This window comes from Poecilia formosa, unplaced genomic scaffold, assembly GCF_000485575.1.
Source record: "Poecilia formosa unplaced genomic scaffold, Poecilia_formosa-5.1.2 Scaffold1116, whole genome shotgun sequence".
NCBI classification, from domain to species: Eukaryota; Metazoa; Chordata; class Actinopteri; order Cyprinodontiformes; family Poeciliidae; genus Poecilia; species Poecilia formosa.
The window spans coordinates 21,562-29,432 of record NW_006801055.1 but is presented as its reverse complement, the minus strand read 5'-3'; the positions used below and the strand labels follow the sequence as shown (position 1 = coordinate 29,432).

General features: G+C 37.9%; 3 long non-coding RNA genes across 3 annotated transcripts in view; all 3 read right to left on the bottom strand.

Moving 5' to 3' along the window:
* Window positions 1-3,757: 3,757 nt before the first annotated feature.
* On the bottom strand, window positions 3,758-4,705 carry LOC107835164 (uncharacterized). Its single transcript, XR_001660991.1, has 2 exons — window positions 4,573-4,705; window positions 3,758-4,074 (listed from the first exon to the last, which is right to left on the bottom strand). It is a non-coding gene; the product is annotated as an uncharacterized LOC107835164 (long non-coding RNA).
* A 1,184-nt stretch (window positions 4,706-5,889) lies between these two features.
* The window catches only part of LOC107835163 (uncharacterized), a 15,749-nt gene continuing 13,767 nt past the window's right edge, over window positions 5,890-7,871 (bottom strand). Inside the window, exon 3 of the long non-coding RNA XR_001660990.1 lies at window positions 5,890-5,900. This is a non-coding gene — a long non-coding RNA (uncharacterized LOC107835163). The remainder of the gene's footprint in view (window positions 5,901-7,871) is intronic.
* LOC103132539 (uncharacterized) lies at window positions 6,169-6,938 on the bottom strand. The gene is made up of 3 exons (XR_475575.2): window positions 6,872-6,938; window positions 6,365-6,403; window positions 6,169-6,208 (listed from the first exon to the last, which is right to left on the bottom strand). It is a non-coding gene; the product is annotated as an uncharacterized LOC103132539 (long non-coding RNA).

Here is a 7,871-nt window from a genome sequence, read left to right as displayed (position 1 = left end):
CAGTTGGATGGTTTGTTGGTTGCATGAACAGTTGGATGGTTTATTGGAAGTGTTAGTTTTAAATCCAATAAATAAACCGACTTGTATTAATATATTTAGCCAAACAAACCCGGCCCCTAAAAGCAACACTTCCTTCCTTACCTGACCTTCTCTGACTCAACACTTGCTGGTCTCTACATCCTCGTGTTCTAATCGTCTAGCAGCTGCAGGAATCAGTATGACCTACAATCTGTACTAGAATGGGGAATTAGGAAAACACCAATTTAATATCATAACACAGCAAAAGGCATATTAGATCTAATTCGGAATAAAACTAAGTACAAGACACATACACACCAAATAATAAAAAACACATAAATGATGTGAATATCCTCCTTGGGCCTGTGACCTATCAGCTTAGATTTACATTTTACATCTGAAAGAAAATATATATTTAAGAGTTACATAGCCTCCCCTCATCGACAACACTGATTATGTGCTTGGTAAGTAAATAATCTGCACAGTCACGTCACGTGGTACAGATTAACATGAACCTAGTAACATTGGTGCCAATGTTCCCTCTAATTTTTCATGTGTCTGGGCATACACACAAACTCCCTGAGCACACTGAGGACCACTGTCAGCAACATCAAATGTGCAAAAGAAAAAATCTCAACCAGTTTCACCGCTTGTTCTTCTATTTGCACATACTCAGACAGCCATTCCATCCTAAAAGAACCGCATTTCTTTTTTTACTTTGTCTTGGTGAGCGGATGTGTCGCTGCCCGTTCGTTTCGCCATGATAAGGGGTTGCGCCGCACTGTTGTAAGCAAGCTAACCTGCACGGCGCGTATGGGCAGGACACATAGAGCTATCAACGCTATGATTGGCTGCATAGCATAATTAAACCGTATCGTATCATTGGCTGAACATCTGTCACTCACTGCGTTACATTGAAAAATGGTACGGAATAAGACATTATTATCTAATTTAATATATTAGATTCGGTCTAATATTAGATATTAATTAATACGTTTATGGTGGATTTTATTTTATGCGCTGTATAGATTTTCTTGTGCGCTGAGACTGTGCGAGCAGAGCGCGATTGCACAGGCGCGCAGCTTAGAGGGAACATTGATTGGTGCAATGATCCGCTATTTTCTCATTTTAGCTTCAATGCTAGTGAATACACACACACGCACACACACACATATGGAGGATTACGCAACAGTTTTTAACATATTTCCTCCAGATATAGTTGGTATTTTCCACTCTTAATGCCACTCAACAGAGGTGTGCTGGTTAACGAATCCAACATAAAGACAGGTGATGTTGAGATGCTTTACCAGGCCGAGAAAGAGTCACACGCTGTTAGACGAAGGGCCCATAGTAAAGAGTTACATTTTTGATTCTGTTAGACACCAAGGTCCATTTCTCAGAGAAACAGAAACTTATCAGGCCACAGAGACATGGTGTGATTTCAGGGAGTGTCTTCAGTCCATATAATCAGCTTCCCTCCTCTTTCTCCTCAGACTCTGCACAGACTTTTTTAGAAACTCTTCTTGGATGTAATGGTAAAGCGTCTCCTTTCAGCGCTGAAAGTTAATAAGATAAGTAAAGTCTGAATGCTTTTCTTGGCTGATTTTATGCTCCGTGTGTCAATACAAATTATGATTCATCGATTGAGATTCTCATTCTCAACAGTGAATATTACACAAGCCTAGTTTATGAACTTTATCTAGTGCTAACATTAGCTAGCACAATATGCTACCGGGGATTGCGGCAGACAAAATATGACCATCCAGTGCTTAGTTTTTTCATTTTCCAGCTGATATCAAGGCGACAGCGGACTGTAGCCAAAACTTAGCCACTACAGCTAACACTCGGTTTGTAGCTGCCTGCTATTTCAAAGCTTGAGGATATTGAAGATCCAGCGTCAGAAATGGGAAGATGGGGGATATAAAGGGAGCTGTTCGTGCTTCGTTCGGTGGAATAATTTGTTGGAGGAAATAATGCCGGAGGAAATCCACTGCTACGGGAACAGGCTGAGAACAGAGGCAGCGATTCGGCACAAGGTAAGTCAATACGTGTGTTGATGCGTTTGTGTTATACGGAGTATGACATTTTTAGGCAACTCCTTCGTTTTTGTTTATATGACATATATAAAATACATTTAACATACAATCGGAGCGATGAGCCCCTCCGATACTGAGCATGTAATTTAAGTAAAACCGAGGGCAGCAACGCTTCCGCCTGAACATTATTCAATGTTTCTGTTCCACCAACACCGCGCATCTCGATCCAAACCACACAGGTAGTCAGTCAGATTAAGGTCCAAAACCTTCACTTTACAGCCGTTTAAGTGGTACCGATCCACATAAAAAAACACAGAACAAATAGTACAAATCACGTATTTACCGAATACCGAAAATATGACATTTACCTTTGCTGTTTGTTTCATAATTATAATCCACGTTAGAGTGAATTCTTCCACTTGTCTGCTATAATCTGTTCTTGCTTTACAAAACGTAATTTCTCTTTTTTCCTTTGAGATTCTGTTAGAAAATGAGGTTATGAAGTTACATCCTCTGATATGCGTCATTTTTTGTCTTACTGTTGGTACAGATATCATGTGAACACTGTGCTTTGCCTGCTAGTAGTTTAAATTAATTTCAGCTGCACACTTTCAAGAGTATTCAGATTTTAACATGCATTTTCTATGTAGTATTTTAGTTCAGTAATTTCAGTGTTGCTGCACCTCTGAACATTTTTTTGCAGTTTCTTTGTGATACCAGAACTATTTCACTTAAACATTAATTTCCTGAGATATTTCAAGCAAAACTCTCAAAAAGAGCTGAGGATTTATTAGTTTTGATTACATTGTGCAGCTAAATATGGAAGCTTATTAGTTTTTTGTTTTTAATTTTTCAGGTTTGCATCGCAACACCTCGTGATGCGTTTCTGAGCCATGATCACAGTGCCGATTACCTTTCCATTGGATCCAAGCACCTGGACCAGCTGATGGCGTCCATCAGCTCGTCAGCTGATGGATGATCCGGTGTGCCGGATCATCACAACGTGGACTATTTTTTTACAGTACTTGGTTAAACTATGATCTTGAAAACGGAGCACCAGATATGCAAAAATCTACCTGCAGACTCTGTTGGCCACCCTGACACTGCAGTCATCCTGGACGGGACTGAGCCGCTCTTCCTCTCTCCTCTTCCTCTCCTCCAGAGTGACGAGTTTTCATCACCAGTAAAGGAAAACAAGTCTGATGTCTAAGCTAGGAAGTATATTATGTATTCACTATTTATTTTGTTATCCTTTTTGTACCTCCAATAAAATTGAATTCTCATTTGTAATACTCTACATTTCACAAACCTTTTATTCCCTTTTCTCTGTGTTTATGTTATATTAGTATTTGCATGTAGATCAGGATTTCAAGTGAGATGTTAAAATGCAACACTTTTAGGTAATACCAGCAAAGAAATGTGAGTATTAAGTAATATGTAGTCATATAATTTAATATACTGAATAAGGCTGGACGATATGACTTACAAGATTTTTTTTCATATCAGATTTGATTTTAATCTATTCCTCCCATCCTCAATTTCTATAATAAAATCACAGAATATATTTTCAAAAAGTGCCTTTATTTCAACCATCTGTTCTGTGAGTTGTATAAGGAGCATTACGGTCAGGATAAAAGAAATTTTATTTGCAAGAATGCAGTCATCGTTACAGCAGAATAAAGGTGCAATTTTATAACAATGTCTTAAAATTACTAGTCATTTTAATGAGAAATAAAGATTCAGATTGATCTGACGTAACCAGCTCAGTCCATGTGGTTCTGACATTTGTCAGTAATCAAGAGGATGCAGATTTCCACCTCAACTGACCAGGTAAGGATTAAGGTAAAAATAAAAAATAGAGCAAATACTGTAAACAAAATGGAAAAAGCAACTGATAGAAATACTTTCTATATAAAGAAAAGCAAAAATGTTAATAGTAGGAGAAAAGTTGTTGGCAACATTAGCTCAGCAGATCTCTCCCTCCAGGAAGCCATGAAACAGAACTCCTGTCCAACTCCAACTATAATAAAGATAAAAAAGGAAAGAAAATGGAAAGTTAAAATAACAAAGATCTAATGCGTTCTGGAATCTATTGACATTTTACAAATTTCACAAATCAATTAGAAGGTTTCACAAATGTTTTATTTATTCTGCTGTTAGTACAGAATAATCTAGTTAGGTTTGAAATGTCTAGGTGTTGTAGTTTTTAAAGTACAATACATTAAAAAAACTCAAGATAGTGAAAAATTAAGTGTAATCGCCCTTTAGCTATTTTCCGAATTAGATGCTACATTCGGAGCTAACGTCAGCTTCGACTGATAGCTGGGACACAATATAGACAGATCTATATATGTTTATATAGATATATAACTATCTATAAAGCATAGATATGTAGATTGCACACTGCACAGATAATCAAAACACTTATCGTTTACATAGCACCTTTGTAAGCTTGTCCCTGTTAGCTACGTCAGACATATGAGGCATTATGGTGAATACAAACGATTTATTAACTTACCTTCGAAATTATTGTGAAGTTTTGACACATCCAGCTTAAATCCTTTGTTGTTGGAGCGTTTCAGGACGTCTGAATAATTCTATAGGCATCATTAATAGTCCTGCAGCGACTGAGGAGCCACAGTTAACATACTGCTGCCCATAGACATAATATAAGGGTAGACGCCGCATTGGCCGCTCCGGCGCAGGAAATACGGCGGCCATCTTGGAGCGGTATACCCTCGTACTTTGCTGAACCAAAACAGCAGAAGATGCCTCAGTTCTGCTCGGCTTATTCGTGTTTAAATCTACGAACTGTTGATGTCAGGGACCGGGAGATAACTTTTCACAAGTAAGACTGACATATTATTGTTAGTATGTTGTGAATGTAATATTACTGTACTGTATTTATGCCCACCAGCGAAATGACAGCAAATGTTAGCTATCGGTCTTCAGCCGGAGATTTGATGACAGGAATATGTTTCAAACAGGCCTACTCACAATTTCAGTAGCTTTGTTTAATTATCATTATCAACAAATTTTAATCAAATTTGGAGTTTTATGTTCTTTGAAATATGAAGATCAAAAATAGTGAGTGTAACGTTTTTCTGAATGCTCAGCTTAAGCAGGCAACAAGGCTCCTTAGTTTCAACCGTTGCAAATAACATGGACCTCATTCGGACAATGTTTTTGTGTACACACTCCCAGATATCACGTTTTTGTTTTAAAGGTTCCCAAAAGATAAAGAGAGGAGGAAGAGGTGGGAAATAGCTTTGAGGAGGGATGGATTCACTGCAAGTGATTCATCTGTACTATGCAGTGAGCATTTCAAAACGGAGGATTTTGACAAAACAGGTCAGATTGTCAGACTGAGAGCTGATGTGATACCATCAATTTTCAGCTTCCCAGTTCACCTTCAAAGAGTAGGTGCTTTATTAAAAGTTCATTAGCATTCATAAATGTGCATAATGTTAGCCTTAAGGGATATATGTGTGTTTATGTACAGGTAGTATATACTGTGAAGTCCATGTTCATAAGGTTTTTACATTTAAGGTTGAAAACTACAGAACTACAATAACCTCCACAAAAGCCCAAAGTAGTGAGTATGTGGCCTCTCAAGATGACCCAGAAACTTGTAGTTCAGACCTGCAACCTCAGTCTAATGATGTGAGTATTTTTTCTATTGTAAATATCATATCATAATGGTCAAGATCATAATAAGATCTAAATAGTTTTCTAACCCTCATGTTGAATGTTCTCACAAATAAAACCAACATAGTTGAAGACACACACAGTGCTGCTGTCGTCTGAAAGAAAGTGATGTCTAAGTGATGGGTGATGTCCATCCCTCTGTCTTTAGGATCATTGCTATGCTTTGCCAGCTTCTCTTACCGCTGTCACTGCAAAACATAAGAGAGCGTTGGCAAGAGTGGAATATCTGGAGCGGGACAAGAAAAACACCATGGCCAGAGAGAAGAGGGCACCAGTCTACCACCCGGGAGACCGGGGTTCGAATCCGGGCTGGGGCAAGTTACAACANAATAAAACTGTAAAGTTATTTTACCTCCAGGCTACTGTCGCAGAATTTTTGGTCCCTGTGAACAGGTGGCTGGTTTGGCCCCTGAGGGAGATGAAATTTTCCGTCTGCTCCTTGGTCCCTAAAAGAAATGGGCAAATTAATGTAAAGTGACATGTCTTGATTAACATTCAAGGGTTAGGGCTAGGGCTACCAGGTTTATATGTAGATAAGTTTATACATACTTCTGCGAAAATACCAAAATATCACTAGTGTTTTTATACTGAGATTTACTTACATTTCAACATTAAGTCTTTATTGCGTTCGGTAGAGAAAGCTGTTCAAAAACAATAATAAAAAACTACATTATTATCAAATCTCCAGTTATCAGTAAAGACATTACAGTTATATCTTAACTGAAATATACCTATTAACACACTGTTATGGCAGTTAAGGACAACGACATATCAACCGAAATGATTTTGTGAGGAATAAAAAAACCTTTCAATATAGCCTATATTAATTGTGTTGTGTTTGTCTTGCATTCATCAATGAAAATCCAGTTGGATTTTCAAAACAGTCATGTGTTTCCGCAGTCACCATGCCAGCTGGTAACTGTTTAGCTGAGTTGGCTAATAATGTTACGGTAACAGAGATTACCGACAACGTCGGACTAATGTATTTATGAAAACTTTTAATAAACCGAACATATATTTGACAATTAAACTGGTACATTCTTGCCTATTTTTTTTTTTTTGAGTAAATTTGATGTAAATTAAAATGTAATAGATACAAATTTACTTACAGCATTCATCACTGTCTGACGCCATTGTTGAGAATTCTGACCCGCAATGAATTATGGGATATCGTGGGCCGTGAAGGATACACCGGACCCATCTTTCAAATCGGGGGAAAAGAAGGACACATTTGAAGGATGCATTTGAAGGAGTCTTTGAATTCGAACAGGCCTTGTCGCCACCGCTATGACATAATCGGCCTACAAATCCGTCCTTCGAAGGATGCAGACCCTGAATTTGGACACAGCTAAGGATACTGTCAACACAGCTGGCTGGCAGTTTACCACCTTAAGTCACATGCCTAGATACAAGATGTTACATGTCAGCCAATCAGAGATTGACATTTTCCATGTCCTTCAGCTGACCAGTCAGCTTAGCAAAACAACAATTTTAAAAAATACAACAGAATAGCATTTTTTTTTAAAGAAAAAAAGCTATTCTGGACATTTACATCAAACTTTTAATAAAGTTTGTTGTAAATGTACAGCCTTCCTTCTCAAGGCTGTCCAACCTGAGAGGAAAAAATTGCTAAAATGCTTAATTTAAGAAAGTTTTATGTAAATGTACAGCCTTGCTTTGCAAGGCTGTCCACTAACCTGAGAAAACAAACATGAAAAAAGCTTAATATTATTGCACCACCTACGGCAGTGCACTGACGTGAGGGGAGTGACGTGAGGGGAGTATGCAGGCTTTTATTCTGAAACTTTCAGTAAGCTTCATTTTAACTACCACACCAATTCAATATGTAACAGTAGTTTGATTAAACCATTCACATAAAGCCTAAAGTAGCAATTGAGAAAAATATCAAGGCTTTTATTTTGAAATTTTCAGTAAGCTTCGTTTTAAATGGCCACACTAATCCAATGTCTAACAGTCGTTGGGTTAAACCAGTTTATATATAAAGCCCAGAACATTCTGCCCTGTCTGTAGTTATAACATTCTGCTCACCTTCTTTCTGTAATAACTCAAGAGTTTCACCATTATGCACTTCTTAACTGCCAGCTCAGG